The sequence below is a fragment of the Rhineura floridana genome, chromosome 2, assembly GCF_030035675.1.
Source record: "Rhineura floridana isolate rRhiFlo1 chromosome 2, rRhiFlo1.hap2, whole genome shotgun sequence".
Taxonomy (NCBI): domain Eukaryota; kingdom Metazoa; phylum Chordata; class Lepidosauria; order Squamata; family Rhineuridae; genus Rhineura; species Rhineura floridana.
In genome coordinates, this window is record NC_084481.1 from 235,089,747 (window position 1) to 235,110,827 (window position 21,081).

Genomic DNA, 21,081 nt, shown 5'->3' on the forward strand with positions numbered 1-21,081 from the left:
ACAGAAGTGCAGAACCAGAATAAAACTGCTTTGTGTATAGGCTTCCCACTCCCCCAAATCCCTCTCCGCGGGGGCTAAATGTTGCCAGATACCTTTTGATTTTAAGAATTCTGAAGTGAATCCAAGAGTGGGCCTAGGATTTGGGAGACCACTAACTGTTCTGGAAATGGAAAACTTCCTAGCTGTTAAAGCCATATGACAATGGGACCGATTACGTAGAGAGATAGTGGGCTCTCCGACACTGGAGGCATTCAAGAGGCAGCTGGACAAGCCATCTGTTGGGAATGCTTTGATTTGGATTCCTGCATTGAGCAGGGGGTTGGACTTGATGGCCTCATGGGTCTCTTCCAACTCTACTATTCTATGATTCTATGACCAAGGTACTTTGCCATGAAGCTCCCTTCTCACCCTAGGAGCCAGTTAGCATGAAAGAGGAGGGATGTGTTAGCTACTAAGAAGAGTCTTCTTAGTGATTGGCTCACCTCTTTTCACTCTGATTGGCTCCCATCAGCACAAAAGGACAAGAAAGCATGTTGTTAGCCAAGTGAGAAGACTCTTCTCAGTGCTTAACATATTCCCCTTTCATGCTGATTGGCTTGTACATAGGGACCCTGCTGCAACTCTGCTCCAAAAAAAGTAAGTGGCCTACAACCTCCCGCAATGCTGGATGACTACACCCCTGTCCCTGATATAAAGACATGTTATATGTGGAACACTGATTTGGAGAGGACACAGGGTTAAGGGCAGATGGTGAAAGATGCTTGTGTGAAGGGGTATTTTGCCGCTGCATTTTGTGTGATTATACGCCACAAAAAAAATGCTTCCATACACAAAGACCAGATATAAACAAGCATTTAGCCAATATTGAATGCAAAGACAATCTCAGATAAATCACTCCCTCCCAGTGTGAGTTTGTGTGAATACAGACTTTTTTTTATCCAGACAAGAAATTCTTTCATAGGAGATCCTCAAAAAGGAAATGCTTTGACGTCTGCACAATCTAGTCACTGCTGTTATGACAGCTGTCAGTCTGTCAACACATTCTGCCAACAGTGAGTTTCCTGTTCTGAGCGCTCACCTCTGTTCCAAGGTCAGCTTGGCTGCTGGAGAGGGGATTGAAGACTACCCAAAGGTCATCTCTTTCTTCTAGTTTAACACTGAAATCCTCAGTTGGAAACTCAGACAAAGTTGTGGTCCTGAACTTGGAACATTTTCCCCAACCTGTATTTAATGTTTTATTGAGCAAGGCAAGGTTTTGACTGGGTAGTCATCGGCTTTCCAAAACGGATGACAACCTTGCAAGTAGGGTGTATGTAGGGGCTGAGCAGATCCTCACGGTTCTTCTCTGAATAAGCTTCATGCTGCATGGAATTTATCTGCAGAGTGGATGTCATCTTCCAGAATTGATTCTGGAACCCACTTCACAGGGAAGGAAGGCTCTCCCACTTTTGCTTCTCTCAGTTTCTCATTTAATTATCTTAATTTCAATTCTCCACATTTTTGCAGCAATTTGCAGGGGGTTTTTTATATCATGAAAATTCGTCAGCATTTGAGTGTGAATCTTTCCTAATAAACAAATTTTTGCATGCAGTTTTGACTAATGTACATTATTGCAGGCATTTTCTTTTGAATATAATGCATTTTTGTATGTTATTTTCACTAATATATACATTTTGTGCATACTTTCCCCTAATATATGCATTTTTGTTAACATTGGTTGGAGAACTGCATTGCAAAATTCAGATAAGTGCAAATTTTGAAGGATGGCTATGTTTCTCTTACTGTTTCAGAAAGTGCAAATTTGACAGATTTGGCTTTAAAAGGAAGTACTTCTTTACTCAGCGCATAGTTAAACTATGGAATTTGCTCCCACAAGACTCAGAAATGGCCACCAGCTTGGATGGCTTTAAAAGAAGATTAGACAAATTCATGGAGGACAGGGCTATCAATGGCTACTAGCCATGATGGCTGTGCTGTGCCACCCTAGTCAGAGGCAGCATGCTTCTGAAAACCAGTTGCCGGAAGCCTCAGGAGGGGAGAGTGTTCTTGCACTCGGGTCCTGCTTGCGGGCTTCCCCCAGGCACCTGGTTGGCCACTGTGAGAACAGGATGCTGGACTAGATGGGCCACTGGCCTGATCCAGCAGGCTCTTCTCATGTTCTTATGTTGTTATGAGACGTCCTGTCACATATTCATTGGGACAAGATAGGCTGTCATCTTGTGCGTGCTCTATGGGCATTAGAAGATACAAAGAGCGTTGCTGGATCAGATCAAAGGGGGCCCATCTAGTCCAGTGTCCTGTTCTCACAGTGACCAGCCAGATGCCCCAAAGGGAAGCCTGCAAGTAGGACTTAAGCACAAGAGCACTCTTCCCACTTGTGATTCCCAGCAACAGAGGCACGCTGCTTTCCTATAACACCAGTCCTATATCAGCACAATATTAGTTGTCAGCACAATTCAAGGTACTGGTGCTGTCCAGTGGCATATCTGGAAGACCACCTCTTCCTGTATAAGCCTGTCCTTCCATGTGGTGTGGTCTCCATTGAAATAGGCTCCCCACGCCTCATGTTCAATGGAAAGATCTCTTACGCAGTTGCCCACCATGCTATTAATGGAAGGGATATTTAGGACCTGAGACTCAGCCTAGGAGGAAACCTATGACTATGTTTGCTCAGAGCTCTTTTCAGGCACTAAATGGAACAAATGTGTTCAGCAACAGTCCCTGTGACTGGTTGGCAGGCAGTAAGAAGGCTCTAGATAGGCCTGGTACAAGCAATGGTAACTAGGGATTTTGTCTGTTTTGCCCACTATTCATCGCATGCAGCACTGTTTCCATTCTGTTGCAGTTCCTCTTCCTCTAAAAACTGTACACTATGGCGAAAATACATAACTTCCGTAATTTAAAAAAATACATAAATACATAAATTACATTGTCATGACGTTATTCCACCCCATTCATTGAAATGGAAAGGAAACAATGCAAATGGTGAAAAAACTGAGGTATGGACTGATAGCAACAACAGCAGCAGTGAATGCTGATCCCATACATTGGATTAGTTTCCATTTCGGACATGGGATGCATAAGCGAACATTGACAATTTCCATTCCCGTCTCTGTCTTCACTTGGATTCTCCGACAGCCCTCATGGTAACCTAGACTTCTGCCTTGGCCTGGCCAGTGGAGCTTCAATGCCTTTGACTCTTCAACCTCCCAGTAACTGATTTCAGGGAGCTGAGTTGAAGAGATGGCATGGACAACCTCCAGCACTCAGAGACCTGAGCAAATATCTCCTCTTCCCACCAAGAACCTAGAATGAGAAATGTAACGGGATTGGAAGGTGAGTGTGATACTCCAGACTGGTCTAATCAATAAAACTGTTCTTATGTTCTTATGTTCTTAAATGCAAACTGAACTGAATTTCTCTCCCATGCCTAGTGGTAGAGCACATGCTTTGCACGCAGAAGGTCCCGGGTTCAAGCTATAATACATTTCCCCTCCCCTCAAAGCAGCTTGCAAAGTCTAAAATCAAACATAAAAGCAACAGTAGTTATATATTTATTTGATTTATATCCCGCCCTTCCTCCCAGTAGGAGCCCATAATTAAATACGCAATGAATGACCAGACTAGAAGGGGCAATCAAGGAGCAGGAACTCAAAACAGCCAAAATTACTGATTATTATGCTGCAGTACATGCATTAATAACCTCACCATCGGGTCACTGGATTGTGGGGCTGCCCTCGTGCTTCTGCTACGGCAGAATTTGGCAACAAGGAGGCTATGCCCTTATTTTGCCAGGGGTGGAGGAACTGCACCAGCTGCCAATGATAGGGCCGTGTTCAAGGTTTTACTGTTAACTTGTAAGACCCAAAATAACTTGGGGCCTGGATACCAGTGGTGGCTGATGAAGGCAGGCGGAACAAGAACCACTGATACGCGGAGCCAGAGCCAATGTCAAGCAGAGAAAAATACTCTAGCTTTGTCCTCCTCCTCTGCTGAGGTTTGCAATGGCAACTCTGAGACTAAGGTGGAGGAAGCCAGCTCCTGGATGGGCTGTCAGTAAGAAGGCGGGCAAGTGAGGGCTGGCTGAGGGCAGACTGAACTTGGTGGGGCAGAGCCCCATTTATTCTAACGGATTAGCCTCCATTGCTTGAGAGCTACTTCCCCGTTATGCACTCAGTGGAACTTAATATATGCAGAGAAAACCTAGCTGATTATACTGTCTCTGGTGGATTGTCTTTCTTTCTTTCTTTCTTTCTTTCTTTCTTTCTTTCTTTCTTTCTTTCTTTCTTTCTTTCTTTCTTTCTTTCTTCAGGTCGATTACAACTTATGGCGCCCCTATGAATCAGCAACCTCCAAGAGCATCTGTCATGAACCACCCTGTTCAGATCTTGTAAGTTCAGGTCTGTGGCTTCCTTTAGGGTATCAATCCATCTCTTGTTTGGCCTTCCTCTTTTTCTACTCCCTTCTGTTTTTCCCAGCATTATTGTCTTTTCTAGGGAATCAGGTCTTCCCGTTATGTGTCCAAAGTATGATAACCTCAGTTTCATCATTTGAGCATCTAGTGACAGTTTTGGTTTAATTTGTTCTAACACCCAATTATTTGTCTTTTCCGCAGCCCATGGTATCTGCAAAGCTGTCCTCCAACCCCACATTTCAAAGGAGTTGACTTTTCTCTTATCCGCTTTTCACATCCATACATAGAGATTGGGAATACCATGGTAATATTATTATTATTATTATTATTATTATTATTATTATTATTATTATTATTATTAACAACAATAACAATAACAACAGTAACAGTAGTAGTAATAATAGCAATAATAGTAGTAGTAGTAGTAGTAGTAATAATAATAATATCCCACCCTTCCTCCCAATAGGAGCCCAGGATGGCAAACAAAAGCACTAAAATCACTCTAAAACATCATAAAAACAGACTTTAAAATATATTACAACAAAACATCCTTAAAAAATCTTTTTTTTTTAAAGGGGATTTATTGGAAGCCACCTTCTTTGTGGTAGCCCTCTGGACCACCCTTCTTTCCTTGATTCTTAAGATGTTTTCAAAGTGTGCTGCTATGTTCTTTCGTTTATACTATTTTATTGTTTTATATTGAATGGTTGTATTTTAGGTGAGATACTATTACGATGATATTGTCTGCTTTATATTTTCTTTTGTTGTTGTTGTAAAAACTGTTCTGGTATTCAGTGGTATGTAAACATTTGAATTAAAAAATCTAGGCAACAATGGAGTTAAAAATAAATGTATTCAATTGCCATCAGAACATGAATAGGGAGGAAGAGAATCTAATCTCTTGGGATAGGGAATTCCATATATGGGGAGTCACCACAAAGGAAGCTCTGTCATGTGATGCCACCAACTGTGCCTCTGCTGAAAACAACAGAATGAAATTTAACAGGGATAAGTGCAAAGTTCTACACCTAGGAAAAAGAAACCAAATTCACAGTTATAAGATGGGGGACACTTGGCTCAGCAATGCTACATGTGAAAAGGATCTTGGGATTGTTGTTAATAACAAGCTGGATACGAGCCAACAGTGTGATGTGGTTGCAAAAAAAGCAAATGCTATTTTAGGCTGCGTTTACAGAAGTATAGTGTCCCAATTGTGTGAAGTATTGGTTCCCCTCTATTCGACACTGGTTAGACCTCATCTTGAGTACTACATCCTGTTCTGGACACCACACTTTAAGAAAGATGCAGACAAACAGGAACAGGTCCAGAGGAGAGCTATGAGGATGATCGGGGTACTAGAAACAAAGCCCTGTGAGGAGAGACTGAAAGAACTGGGCATGTTTAGCCTGGAGAAGAGAAGATTGAGGGGAGATAGGAGAGCTCTGTCAAGTACTTGAAAGGTTGCCACACAGTGGAGGGCCAGGATCTCTTCTCAATATCCCAGAGTGCAGGACACGGAATAATGGGCTCAAGTTGCAGGAAGCCAGATTTTGACTGAACATCAGGAAAAACTTCCTAACTGTTAGAGTGGTATGACAATGGAAACCAAGACCTAGGGAAGTGGTGGGCTCTCCAACACTGGAGGCCTTCAAGAGGCAGCTCGACAGCCGCCTGTTGTGGATGCTTTGATTTGGATTCCTGCATTGAGCAGGGTGTTGGACTCGATGACCTGATAAGCCCCTTCCAACTCTACGATTCTAGGATTCTATGATAAAAGGCAGTGGCAGATGCAAAAGACACACTACAGCTGCTCTTAAAGGATCAGTAGATTCACACAAGAGAAATGGGCCTTTAAGTAGTTTAGTACCAAGCTGTTTAGAGCATTATAGGTAATAACCAGCACCTTGAATTGCACTCAGAGATGGACTGGAAGCTAGCTAGATGTCCCTTGGGATGAATCTTGTTTTCCATCCTAAAAGGAAATTCCTCGTGAGCTAAATTTGCTGTGAGATTGAAGGCTGGTCCAATTGCCCTTTATCTCTGGCACTTCGTGAGTGTGTGTTGTTGCTATTATTTCCAGTCCTATCTCGTTCTAACTCAATGACAGATTAATTTCTGACTTTGTTAAATCCAGAGGAATGAGATATCTCTAGCGCTGGATGACCTTTGCGGAACAAATGTACCAGCTTGAGAGCACAATTTAGAAGCCCTGTTCAAACACGATGTTTGGATATGATCAAGGCCTTCCCTGTGAAATTACAAATTTAACGCTCCCCTTGCTGCTAAATGGAATTCAGTGCACAGCCTGAGAAAAATGTTGCATGCTGCATTAGGGAGTCATTCTGAAAGGTATCATCGAAAACCTGCAATTTCCCCCTAGCACCCCCTCCGTGCCATTGTAATTCAGTGATCCATTTTCACGCTGTATTTTGGGGGACACAGAATTGGGCTGGTGTATGGGGGCCTTTGTCCGGTACTTGGTGATATTACTGGGGAACTATGGATAATGTTGCAGCAGGGGTGAAGATTGCCACTTTACAAATAGCAGGGGAATTTGGAAAAAATGCCTATCGCATGTTTTCTCTTTTGGAATGAATGGAATGCTTTTTTAAAAAAAATTACTCAAAATGTGTAGTATGACTTTTTTTTTATGTAAGACAATCTACAGCATTAGAGAATGATATTTTTACAGCTCCTACTGGGAGGAAGGGTGGGATATAAATCTAATAAATAAATAAAGTAGGACCCCGCTTATACGGCGGGTTAGGGACCAGGCCCCTGCCGTAAAGCGGAAATTGCCGTAAAGCGGAACCCATTGACTATAATGGGCCACGTCATGCGAAAATGCCGCAAAAGCGGCTTTAAAACAGGGAATTTCCCCTAATTGAAAGCCGCCGCATCAGCGGAACACCGGAAAATGGAATGCCGTAAAGCGGGGCCCTACTGTAAATAGAAATAATATTTTTTTGTGTATACAGAATATATGTAAAACACTGAAATCCAAGATGCATTTCTGCCAATCTAGAAAGTGCTGCCATCTTTGTGTGAATAGATTGAAGGGCCTTTGTTTTCAAGCTTGGAGATACTAGTATCCTGCATCTCTTACCCTTCTGATGTTTTCACTTTTCCCCTGAAATGATTGTGACACAGCTACCCTGCTTCAAAGCCATGGCATTTAAATTTTTGAGGCTGTAATCCCATGTATGCTTACCCGGGAGTAAGCTCCACTAACAGAGTGGGTATCAACTTCTCAGTAAACATGCATTGCTTTGTACATTTCATACCCAAAAGTATATTTTTTATAAGTCATAAATGAGCATTATATGTTATCAAATCCGTAACATAAGTTTTGACTTTCTAAGAAAGTAAGTACTGAACATATTCCAATTCCCCTCCAAATTACTGTTTCCCTCCAAAACAAACAAAATCATCATGTTTTTCCCTTCATGGCTTTAACATTTCCACAAATGTTGCATCTTATTTTCTAATTAAGAGAGTGGAGTTTCCTTCAAGACCACCATCTGCTGTAATAGTTGCTACTTTAAGCCGTAAAGGACCAGTTGCTGGAAACCACAGGAGGGGAGAGTGCTGTTGCACCCAGATCCTGTTTTCAGGCTCTCCAAAAGAGGCATTTGGTTGGCCACTGCCCTGATCCAGCAGGTACCTATTTAAAAAAAATAATTTTTATAATTTTGAAAGGTATACAAACATATACAAAATACCCCCCCCCAAACCAAAACCAAAATATGGATGACCACAGAGCAAGGCAAATATTACAAATAGGTGCATATGGATGGGTGATGGTCACAAAGTACAAAGCCATACAGCAGGTACTTAATGCTCTTCTCTTGTCCAGCCATCTCTTGTCTCCCATAAAAACGTCTCTGGACTGCTACTGAGATCTGGTCTGGAGACTTACCTCCACTTTCTTCCACGTGATTAACTCCTTTGTGTTCAGGGAAGGACATTTTCTGTGCTATTGCCATATTTATGGGGTACCTTCCCCAAAGACTCCTGCCATGCTCCTGTCATTTCCAGCCTGCATCTAAAACTCAGGTATGCTAACACTGTACAAGGAGTTTCCATTTAGCAACAGTGGTTATTCAACAGACCTCTCCCTGATGAATTGACAAAATACTGTTAAAGCCTGCAATGCTGCCCGCTGTGGTCATGGCCACATCTCCCCTCCAGCAGGCAGAAACTTCTGGCCCATGGGCCAAATGGGTAATTCTGTCTTCTTATTTCTTCTTGGCAATCACTTGTGACCGAGTAAGATTGTCTTCCAAAATATAGTCTTTAACAATGGATCCGTCTGAATCTGTATCCACCGCCGATGTACCAGACCATGACTAGGGGCTTCTGGATTTCACAGTCCTGCCTCCGTCGCCATTTGCCAATCGCCATGGGACTTTTGTTATGGAAGACGCCTGTGTGTGAATTTGTTTTATGTGGGGAGATCGGTGCACCACAATCAACACACAATCTTGAGAGAAAAAGGTTTTGATCCAATGGCATGGGTACCATGACGATTGGAAGTCCTTTATCTGCTGCAGCCTTAATCCTCCTTCACAGCCGTTGTAACATACACATTGTTATCCTCCACCTGTTCTGCCATTGAGGACTTCCTTGGATCGTTCTTTCTCTGGTTCCTCTCCCTTGACCTCACCACCATGGGTGACCCTGCTGGGAGTACATGACTCCAGGCATCGCTCACAGGGTTCATTGGAACACGCAAGCCCACTCACCACTACAAGGTGACGATCCAGCGAGATCCCAGCTGACTGGTGCTTACTGGTGCCGGGACTTAGACTCCAGTATTATGGCAGTTGAACCTAATGAGGTATCTGGAGCACGGTCTTGTCCTTATTTATTGGATGAGTTTCAGTTGGTACAGCTTGAGGACGTTGACAAGGTGCTTGGACTGGTGCGTGCGACCACCTCGGTACTGGATCCTTGCCCCTCTTGGCTAGTGAAAGCTGGCAGGGCTGGAACAGCCGGTTGGGCCAGGGAAGTGATAAATGCCTCCTTGAGAGATGGAGTGGTCCCTAGTTGCTTAAAAGAGGCAGTAGTGAGACCACTCCTGAAGAAACCTTCCCTGGACCCAGATAATTTGAACAACTATAGACCGGTAGCAAATGTTCCATTCCTGGGCAAGGTCTTAGAACGGGTGGTCGCCAGCCAGCTCCAGGTGCTCTTGGATGAAACCAATTATCTAGATCCGTTTCAATCCGGTTTTAGGCCCAGTTTTGGCACTGAAACAGCCTTGGTCGCCCTGTATGATGACCTATGTCGGGAGAGGGACAGAGGGAGTGTTACTCTGTTGATTCTCCTTGATCTCTCAGCTGCTTTTGATACCATCGACCATGGTATCCTTCTGGGGAGACTCATGGAGTTGGGAGTTGGAGGTACTGCTTGGCAGTGGTTCCGCTCCTGCTTGGTGGATCATCTCCAGAGGGTAGGGCTTGGGGAACATTGTTTGACACCCTGGACTCTCCATTGTGGAGTCCCGCAGGGATCGGTTTTGTCCCCTATGCTTTTTAACATCTACATGAAGCTGCTGGGTGCGGTCATCAGGAGCTTTGGAGTGCGTTGTCATCAGTATGCTGATGACACGCAACTCTATTTCTCCTTTTCATCTTCTTCAGGTGAGGCTGTTAATGTGCTGAACCGTTGCCTGGCTGCGATAATGGACTGGATGAGAGCTAATAAACTGAAGCTCAATCCTGACAAGACCGAGACGCTGTTGGTGAGCGCCTTCTCTAACCAGATGTTCAACCTGTTCTAGATGGGGTTACACTCCCCCTGAAGGAACAGGTTCGTAGCTTGGGGATTCTTTTCGATCCATTCCTGTCCCTCGAGGCGCAGGTGGCTTCGGTGGCACGGAATGTGTTCTACCACCTTCGGTTGGTAGCCCAGCTACGCCCCTATCTGGAAAGCGATGACCTCACTTCAGTCGTGCGTGCTCTGGTAACCTCTAGATTGGATTACTGCAATGCGCTCTATGTAGGGCTGCCTTTGAAGACAGTTCGGAAACTACAGCTAGTGCAAAATGCAGCTGCTAGACTGCTGACGAGGACTAGGCGGTCTGCACATATAACACCTGTTCTGGCTCGTTTGCACTGGCTACCTATTCATTTCCGGGCCAAATTTAAAGTGCTAGTTTTGACTTATAAAGCCTTACACGGCGCGGGACCACAATACCTTGTGGAACGCCTCTGCCGATATGAACCTACCCGCTCACTACGTTCAACATCTAAGGCCCTCCTCCGAGCTCCGACTCACAGAGAAGCTCGGAGGGTAGTAACAAGATCTAGGGCCTTTTCAGTGGTTGCCCCCGATTTATGGAATAGTGTCCCCGATGAGGTGCGCCTGGCGCCTACACTTTTATCTTTTCGGCGCCAGGTTAAAACCTTTTTATTCTCCCAGGCATTTTAATCTATTTGTGTTTTTAATCTATATCAGGTTGTTTACTTGTTTAATAATGTATACCTTGCTGTTCTTGTGATTTTATTGTATTTATCCATGTTGTGCACCGCCCTGAGAGCCCTTGGGCTGTGGGCGGTATAGAAATCGAATAAAATAAATAAATAAATAAAATACAGGAAGCTCTGCTTTGGGCAGGGATCAGCTGCACCACCAAGTTCCTAATTGGGGATGCCATAGTGCAGTTGATCCCCAGAGGCTGGGGCCGATGGGAGTTGCAGTTCAAAATGTCTGGAGGACACCAGGTTGCCAAAGGTTGGGCTTAGTACCTCTCTAGCTGACAATAAAAGCTATACAACAGTGGTAGTTTTGGAAGACAAAGTAAAAACCTTGATTGCTTGCAAACTTTTCAGAGCTGCTGCTGCAAGACTGGATTATTCCTGTATCATTCCAGCCAGATTTTCCATTTGGAGCGGGGGGGGGGGTGAGCCACTTAATTAAACATACTTTGAAGCCCACAGCTGTATAATTTTTGGTTGTTATTTAATTGCTTCAAATAAACCCCCTTTTGTGCATGTTGGTAATAACTTATTTGCTTTGAGAAACGAAGCGCCCCAGCAGATGGCTGCGAGGAGCTGCTGGCTGGGAAATTAATTAAAAAAAAGACAGCTAAACACACACAAACCCTCCTTGAACTCCTGTTGCGAGGTATCATGAGAGTGGCAGACTTTTGCACCATCCACGATGTCAGTCCCCAGGTGGGACGTTGCCTGGCATAACAGGTCGCTGTAAAGGATTTCTGAGATGCTCAAAATATGTTTTTGGTTGCATTTTGAAGCGATTCTGCCCTCAGCTGGACACACCTCCCTTTCCTACTGTTGATTTCAGGCCTTTCAGGGCCACCCACAGAAAAGCTCTGGGCCAATCACTGCCTCTGCCTGCACCTGCAGCAAAGTGTTTCTATTGGCCATACCTGGAGGGGCAATAGGTTGATCTACCAATCAGTTGCGAAATCTGTCTGAAGCTGATTTTTTTTTAAAAAAAAAACACACACATGCCCTGGAGCTGATCTGACCAGGTTTTAGAGTAAAAAAGGGACAGCATTTGACTAGCATTATGTGCCCCTGTTTTCAGAAAGCAGAGGTGGAGATGTGCTGGCACTGGCACAAGAGTGTGTCTCAATCCTACGCCTTTGTTGAGATGACATCTTCCCAAACTCTGCTTGCAGGACCCACTGGGAACTGCCCAGGGTCTGGCCTTGCCTTTTGAATAAAACAAGCCTGGCACCAGCAGGTGGCCAGGTTGGGCACCGGCTGAGGGCCCCTGCAGCCAACAGGGGCCTCTGATGGTGGGACTGGGCGGGTGTAGCTCCTGCTTCACAATCCGCACTAGCAGTGGGTCACAGAACATGCTCCCCACAACCCGATGGTGGCATGGATTGCGGAGCAGGATTCTACCCACTGCTGGCACAGGCTGCACTTCCTCCATTGCCATTTCACCATGTCAGCATGCTGCGCACGCATACTTGCCATCGCTCAATATGGCAGTGGGGGTGTCAACATGCCCCCAGCACCATCTTGGATGATGGCAGGTGTGTGCTTAGAGCGCACTAATGCACTGACATGGCTGGGCCTCTTTAAGCTCCTGGTGGTGGCGGCAGTAATGCCCCTGCGTTGCCCGCGCCACCTTTCATAGCCTGCTGCAGTCTGGTGCCCGCCCTGCATAAAATTCATACTACACATTTTGAATGAGTAAGAACTTGTCCTAAAAAACACTTCATTAATGACAAAAAGGGGGTGGGGAGTTGTAAGAGTTTTTTCAGTGTTCCCCCAAATTTTCATTTTTTTCGGTTAGAACTTTTTTTATAAGTCTCTTGCTGGGCTCCTGCTGGGAGGAAGGGCGGGATATAAATCAAACAATAAATAAATAAAAATAAATAAATAAGTCCTTGAGAAAAACCACAAAAATACAATTTTCCCTTCTGAATGTTTCCAGTTTCCCGCCCAAGACCTTCATAGTTATAGAGGAAGTGTTGTGAGCACAGCAATTTGCGTACTATTTCTCTCTCACTCTGCATTTTGGGACTACAGTATCAGTTCAGAACATGCAAAGGGAAATCACTGGAACAATCCCCTACAGTTAAAAAAAGTATTCTTTTACACACAACAGCAGCATGAGAAGAAGACAAGGCGGAGCTAGGAACTTCTCTTTGCGCTAGATCTTATTTAATTATACATACCTATAATTTATAGCCTGCTTTATAATCAAAGTTCTCAGGATGGCTTTTAGGGATTAACAGAAACAAAATCACAATTAAGCAAGAAAATACAAGCAGGAGAACATAATTATAAAACCACAAATCACTTCCAAATAGAGAACAGAGGAAAAGAATCTAGGCAGCTACAAATCAATTCAAAACGAAAGGCATGGGAATAAAACCCACAGAGCCAACGCATTTAAAAGCCAATTTGCAAACACCCGGGGAAATAAAAACACATTTTCTTGCCGCTGTTCAGATATTGAAATTGGTGCCAGTCAGGCTCTCCGGGGGGGGGGGGATTCCACAGCTACGGGGCTGCCACTGAAAAGGCATTTTTCTTCTTGTGGCCACCCACTGTACATCACCATGGGCCACATGGCCCTCAGATGACAATTCCAGTGTTTGGGGAGGAGGTACATGTAAGAAGCAGCGATCCCTCAGATGCTGAGACCCCAAGCCGGTGAAGATGGCGAAGTACTGGCATAACAGGCTTGTTAAAGTCCAGCCTTTTCAAAATGTTGCATATATATGGAGATTTTTTAAAAAGAAGAACATTCAAACATTCATTTCCCCAGGAAATCTGGCAACAGGAAGGTCACATGAGTCTGCTGCAACAGGTAGGTCACATGACCCTGCAGCCAGGCAGAGGATAAGGCCATGAATGGCAACTAGCCACAACTGTGACAGTGTTCCACCTCCACTGTTGGAGGCAGTATCCCTGTAAAGACCAATTGCTGGGAATCCGAAGTGGGGAGAGTGCTGCTGCACTCAGGGCCTGCTTGTGGGCTTCCTACTGGGGCATCTGGTTGGCCACTATTATTTATTTATTTATTATTTGATTTATATCCCGCCCTTCCTCCAAGCAGGAGCCCAGGGCGGCAACCAGAAACTCTAAAAACACTTTAAAACATCATAAAAACAGACAATAAAATACATTAAAACAAAACAACGTTAAAAACATTTTAAAAAAAGCTTTAAAAACATCTTTAAAAAAAAGGGTTAAAACATATTATTAAAGAAAGCATATTAAAAGCAATTCTAACACAGATGCAGACTGGGATAGGTCTCAACTTAAAAGGCTTGTTGGAAGAGGAAATCTTCAAAAGGCACCAAAAAGATAGCAGAGATGGCGCCTGCCTAATATTTCAGGGGAGGGTGCCACAGCATCTGATTGTCCTGATGCGCAACCTATACTCTGCACAAGAGGCTACTGTAAGGTAGAATATGGAGAAACCGACTGGTTCCCCATCGGAAAGGGTGTGACACAGGGGTGTATTTTATCACCCTATTTGTTTACTCTGTACGCAGAACATATCATACGGAAAGCAGGATTGGACCAAGATGAAGGAGGTGTGAAAATAGGAGGGACAAATATCAATAATTTAAGATATGCAGACGATACCATACTACTAGCAGAAACCAGTAATGATTTGAAATGAATGCTGATGAAAGTTAAAGAGGAAAGCACAAAAGCAGGACTACAGCTGAACGTCAAGAAGACTAAAGTAATGACAACAGAAGATTTATGTAACTTTAAAGTTGACAACGAGGACATTGAACTTGTCAAGGATTATGAATACCTTGGCACAGTCATTAACCAAAATAGAGACAATAGTCAAGAAATCAGAAGAAGGCTAGGACTGGGGAGGGCAGCTGTGAGAGAACTAGAAAAGGTCCTCAAATGTAAAGATGTATCACTGAAGACTAAGGTCAGGCTCATTCAGACCATGGTATTTCCGATCTCTATGTATGGATGTGAAAGTTGGACAGTGAAAAAAGCTGATAAGAGAAAAATCAACTCATTTGAAATGTGGTGTTGGAGAAGTGCTTTGCAGATACCATGGACTGCAAAAAAGACAAATAATTGGGTGTTAGAACAAATCAAACCAGAACTATCCCTAGAAGCTAAAATGATGAAACTGAGGTTATCATACTTGGACACGTAATGAGAAGACAAGATTCATTAGAAAAGACAATAATGCTGGGAAAAACAGAAGGGAGTAGAAAAAGAGGAAGGCCAAAAGAGATGGATTGATGCCATAAAGGAAGCCACAGACCTGAACTTAGAAGATCTGAACAGGGTGGCTCATGACAGATGCTCTTGGAGGTCACTGATTCATAGGGTCGCTATGAGAATTAGATGGGCCACTGGCCTGATCAAGCAAGGCTCTTCTGATGTTCTTAACTACTGTGTAGCACTGATGGGGCCAGGAGGAAGGTGGGAGCAAAAGGCCATCACGTATGATACTGAGAAGATTTCCTTTTTGTTGCTGTGAAAATTTAAGCCATATGCTAAATTTATTTATTTAGTTAGCAAATGTATAAATCGCTTCACAGCATAAAGCCATCAAAGTGGTGTACAAGATGAAAACAGAATGAAACACGAGCTCTACAAACAATAAAATCAATTCAACAAACTCTACAAACAACAAAGCCATCCACACAAACTCTAAAAGCGACAAAACAACGGCATCCGATCTAAAATGGATAATTTGGTAACTGGGTTACTCCTCAAGGAAAGCCTTCTGAAACAAAAATGTCTTCAGTAAACTTAGAAAACTTTAATAATTACAGGCCGGTAGCAAATGTCCCATTCCTGGGCAAGGTCCTGGAACGAGTGGTTGCGGGCCAGCTCCAGGCACTCTTGGATGAGACCGATTATCTAGATCCATTTCAGTCGGGTTTCAGGCCTGGTTTTGGCACAGAGACAGCCTCGGTCGCCCTGTATGATGACCTTTGTCAGGAGAAAGACAGGGGGAGTGTAACTCTGTTGATTCTCCTTGATCTCTCAGCGGCCTTTGATACCATCGACCATGGTATCCTTCTGGGGAGACTCGCTGAGTTGGGAGTTGGAGGTACTGCTTGGCAGTGGTTCCACTCCTACTTGACGGATCGGCTCCAGAAGGTAGTGCATGGGGAGTATTGCTCGACACCCTGGGCTCTCCAGTATGGATTTCCGCAGGGGTCAGTTCTGTCCCCCATGCTTTTCAACATCTACATGAAGCCACTGGGTGCAGTCATCAGGAGCTTTGGAGTGCGCTGTCATCAGTATGCTGATGACACGCAGCTCTATTTCTCCTTTCTCCTAATCGACCTATCTCCCAGACATGAGAACCACTCTTATTTATTTATTTATTTTATTTTTATTTAATTTAATTTATATACCGTCCTAAGCCCAAGGGCTCTCTGGGCGGTGTACATAACAATAAAACAATCAGAAAATATATAAATACAATAATACAATGGAATCAAACCAAACAGATGTAAACAAAAATCAAAACAGCAGCAAAATACATCAATAAATATTAATAGTACACATTAAAATGCCTGGGAATATAAAAAGGTTTTCACCTGGCGCCGAAAAGATAGTAGCGTCGGCGCCAGGCGCACCTCATCAGGGAGACCATTCCACAGTTCGGGAGCCACAACCGAAAAGGCCCTATTTCTAGTCACCACCCTCCGAGCTTCTCGATGGGATGGTACTCGGAGGAGGGCCTTAGATGTTGAGCGCAGTGTACGGGTAGTTTCATATTGGGAGAGGCGCTCCACCAGGTATTGCGGTCCCATGCCGTGTAAGGCTTTATAGGTCAAAACCAGCACTTTGAATTTAGCCCGGAAACAAATAGGAAGCCAGTGCAGACGGGCCAGAACAGGTGTTATATGAGCAGACCTTCTGGTCCACGTCAACAATCTGGCCGCTGCATTCTGGACTAACTGTAGTTTCCGAACTGTCTTCAAGGGCAGCCCAACATAGAGCGCATTGCAGTAGTCCAATCTAGAAGTTACCAGACCATGAACGACTGAGGCGAGGTCGTCACTGTCCAGATAGGAACGTAGCTGGGCTACCAATCGAAGATGGTAGAAAGCATTCCGTGCCACTGAGGCTACCTGAGCCTCAAGAGACAGGGAAGGGTTGAAAAGAACTCCCAAGCTACGAACCTGTTCTTTCAAGGGGAGTGTAACCCCATACAGAACAGGGTGAACATCCACCATCTGGGCAGAGAAGGCACTCACTAACAGCGTCTTGGTCTTGTCTGGATTAAGCTTCAGTCTGTTAGCTCCCATCCAATCCATTATCGCAGCCAGGCAACGGTTTAGTACGTTAACAGCCTGAGGAAGATGAAAAGGAGAAATAAAGTTGTGTGTCATCAGCGTACTGGTGACAACGCACTCCAAAACCCTGATGCCCGCACCCAGCGGCTTCATATAGATGTTAAAAAGCATGGGGGACAGTACCGATCCCTGTGGGACTCCACAATGGAGAGTCCAGGGTGTCGAGCAGTGTTCCCCAAGCACTATCTTCTGTTGACGACCCACCAAGTAGGAGCGGAGCCAGTGCCAAGCATTACCCCCAACTCCCAACTCCGTGAGCCTTCCCAGAAGGATACCATGGTCGATGGTATCAAAAGCAGCTGAGAGATCAAGGAGAATCAACAGGGTCTTCCACAGGGCCTCTGCTCTATATACTAACATGATATAGTATAGCTTTTACCTGTTACCCTTGATATTCACTTATAAAGACATTAACATATATTGTTGTTGTTATATGCCTTCAAGTTGATTTCGACTGATGGTGAATCTTTTTTGGATATATTCATAGGGTTTTCATGGTAAGAGGTATTCAGAGGTGGTTTACCATTGCCTCCCTCTAAGCCTATGGCACCCGGTATTCCCAGGTAGTCTCCCATCCAAGTACTAACCAGGCCTGACCCTGCTTAGCTTCCAAGATCAGATGAGATCGGGCATGTTCTGGGTAGTATGGCCGTAGGCCATTAACATACATAATATATAGAAACAATACTTTTATGTTCTCAAACACTCTCTAAGCCTCAAGCATCTTCTAAGCAAATCGAAACATGTGTAAATGATTTCAGCACATTATATGCATATTTTAAGCCATTATCTGGATCTTCCCATGACGCTACCCTGTTTCATCACTTGCAAGTCCCTGGTGTACCAGGGAGCAAAGTGAGCTCTGAGCACCGGAGAGGACACTCGGGTGCAATCCTGTTGACAGCCCGTTCCATCTCTCCATTCCAGAATGAGACCAGAGCCTCAGCAGGATCTCCACCTCTCTCTCATGGAAAATCTCCCAGAGCATTCAGGTATCCGGTGGGCTCCATGAGTCTCCAGTGGCGGACCTTTGTAAGTGGTCTTTCTAAGAAACTGCCACAGCAAATCCAAATCACCAGGAAATGTAATTCTTGAACAGGAGAAGGCAGAAATGGAGCCCTCTTTTCCTTCAAAGTGTAAAAAAAAGGCTTGTACTTGCTGTAAATGACAGACTTTTGTGGGTGCCTTTTTAAAAAACTTAATCACAATGAGTGAATATGAACTAGAGCACCCAGGAATGCATTCCCTTGTCACTGGAGCTGGATGACCTCAGGGTATCCATCAGCATGTCTGAACTAGCATCTCCCTGATCACAGAGCCTTTTAAGAACACCAGACACAGAAAGCTGCCTGTTCCTAAGCAGTATAGAGAGAGTGGGGGCTGGCAGAGTGGTATGTTTGTTTTTCTAAATCAGGAAAGGATGCAGCTGGGGCATGGCTTGGCATGTGGGTCTGTAGGTGTGTGTGAGTATGTCAGGCTTTATTCCAAGCTAGACTAGTCCAATATTGTCTGTTCTGACTGGCAGCATCTCTCTCAGGTCATCAGGCAGTGCAGGTGCTTCACCACACAGCGGTGGCCCTTCCACATCTGATGCTGATCTAAGGGCTTGTCCACATCGGAGCATGATTTTGTGCTAAAGATGCTGTTTATACCTCCGTTTTCTATTTGCACCATCCACAGTAAGGGCTCAATGCCAGCTGCAAACATGGTGTTTTCTATTCACACTGAGAGGAAGGATCAATCACACAGTTTCCTAATGATCACACCCTCTAATTCAACATTTCAACTTCCTCTGGTTACCTGGCAACTGAGCATGCTCAGTCTGTTCTACCAATTAGTTTCATTTTTTTAAAAAAAACCAACCCATAATTGCAAATATTTGTATTTTCACTGGTAAGATACAGCTGAAATATAAATGTTCATTTGAGTAGTGTTATGCTTTTGCACCCAGGTTAGGGGGAACAGAAAAATAAGGCACCGTTTGCAGCAACATAAAAAAGAGAGCAGCAGAGGTTTCTCTTCAGCCCACAGGAAATAAAATGAATGAAGGGAGGAGGAGGGAGTGGGTGCGGGGAGGGGAATAATCAATACATCCACCTAAAAGCATCGGAGCAAAACGTCTGCAAGGACTAGAGTGAAGACTTTTTTTCCTTCCCTAATTGTATTAGAGGATCGGGTTAGTATGGATGTTGATAGCTTCTGTTTGCCTGTAACATCATGTGAACCATGCAAATTAAAAGGGGATGTAAGTAGCACCAAACGCACACTAAACCACTGTGTAGATGAGCCGTAACTGTAAGAGGGCTTCCTTCGGGCTCCACTATGGATCTTCTTGCTATTGCGATGGCTTCTGCATTCTGCACTAAAAAGCAAGGTCTCTGCTTCCTGTGACTTCATTTGCATTTCTTATGGGGAAAGATGCCACTTTGGGATGCCAATAGGCTCTTCTGTGGAGAGCACACCGCATACTTTAAAAAAAGGCATTTAACCATAACTACAGAGAGATTGCTGGATATTAAGCTCCTGAGCTTGGCCGGGATGTGCCAAGAAAGCATTTTGCTCTGATGCATTTGGCTCATGAGCATCACTCCCCCCCTTTTTTTCTTTCTCACCCATGGATCAAAAGGTGCCTCCCTTTTATTTAGGGTACCAAAGTGGAGCCAATTGTGGGAGGCCTTTGGGGAAACTGGGCCTCACAAGGAAGCAGCATTAGGTATCCAGGTGGTAGATTAGCCAAGAGGCAATCACAAAGGAAAGATGGTGGCCATACGTGTATATTAGGAGAAATTGATGCTAAAATGCTAGTGATGCTTCATGAGGACTTTTAAAAAAACAATTCACAGACTGATGTGGAAATGCAGACAACTGAAATTGGAATTGCTTTTTAATACTTTTTTTTTAAAAAAAAAAAACCCAATATGTTTTTTAACCCTTTTTAAAATATGTTTTTAAAAATGTTTTTAAAGTTGTTTTGTTTTGGTGTATCTTAGGGTCTGTTTTTATGATGTTTTGATGTGTTTTTAGTGCTTCTGTTTGCCGCCCTGGGCTCCTGCTGGGAGGAAGGGCGGGATATAAATCAAATAATAACTAAATAACTAAATAAATAAACAAACTGAATTTAAGATTGAAAAAAATGAGAAACAGAGGGACAACAAAACTGACAGGTTTACCCATCTGTATCTGCAGACCATAAACATTCAAAAATGGCATTGGACTATCCAGGCATCCATAGCAGAAAAAGTCGATATATATATCCATACTGTTCTTTGAAATAGCAGTATGACAAAATCCACGAACAACAAGAAACTGCTCAAAATACAATTTTGACTCATCTTTCCTTTAATGACTGTGACCTAATATGCTGTGAATAATCGTAGCATATGTTCAATAATTTTGGTACAATCCACCCATCAATTCATGCTTTAATTAATACATAATATTCTAATGCAAAAGCAAGAACAGAATTAACAGGAGAGGGAAGAAACCACGTGACTAATCAGTCCATAGTTATCTATGGAATTTGCTCCCACGGGAGGCAGTGATGGCCACCAACTTGGATGGTTTAAAGAGAGGATTAGACAAATGCATGCAGGACGAGGCTTTCAGTGGCTACTAGCCCTCATGGGCTATGTACCACCACCACTGTTAAAGGCAGGATGCCTCTGAATGCCAGCTGTGGGAAACTGCAGGAGAGGAGAGTGGTCTTGCACTCAGTCTTGTGGGCTTCCCATAAATATTATTTTATTTATTTATTTTATTTTATTAAATTTATATACCGCCCGACTAGCAATTAGCTCTCTGGGCAGTGAACAATATAAAATACAAACATCTCAAATCATTATAATAAATACAGCGAAAACATACATAGGAC

At 43.8% G+C, this 21,081-nt stretch overlaps 1 non-coding gene across 1 annotated transcript; it reads right to left on the reverse strand.

The window, feature by feature from the left end:
- Positions 1-17,748: 17,748 nt before the first annotated feature.
- On the reverse strand, positions 17,749-17,867 carry LOC133378613 (5S ribosomal RNA). Its single transcript, XR_009761060.1, has one exon. It is a non-coding gene; the product is annotated as a 5S ribosomal RNA (ribosomal RNA).
- Positions 17,868-21,081: the final 3,214 nt, after the last annotated feature.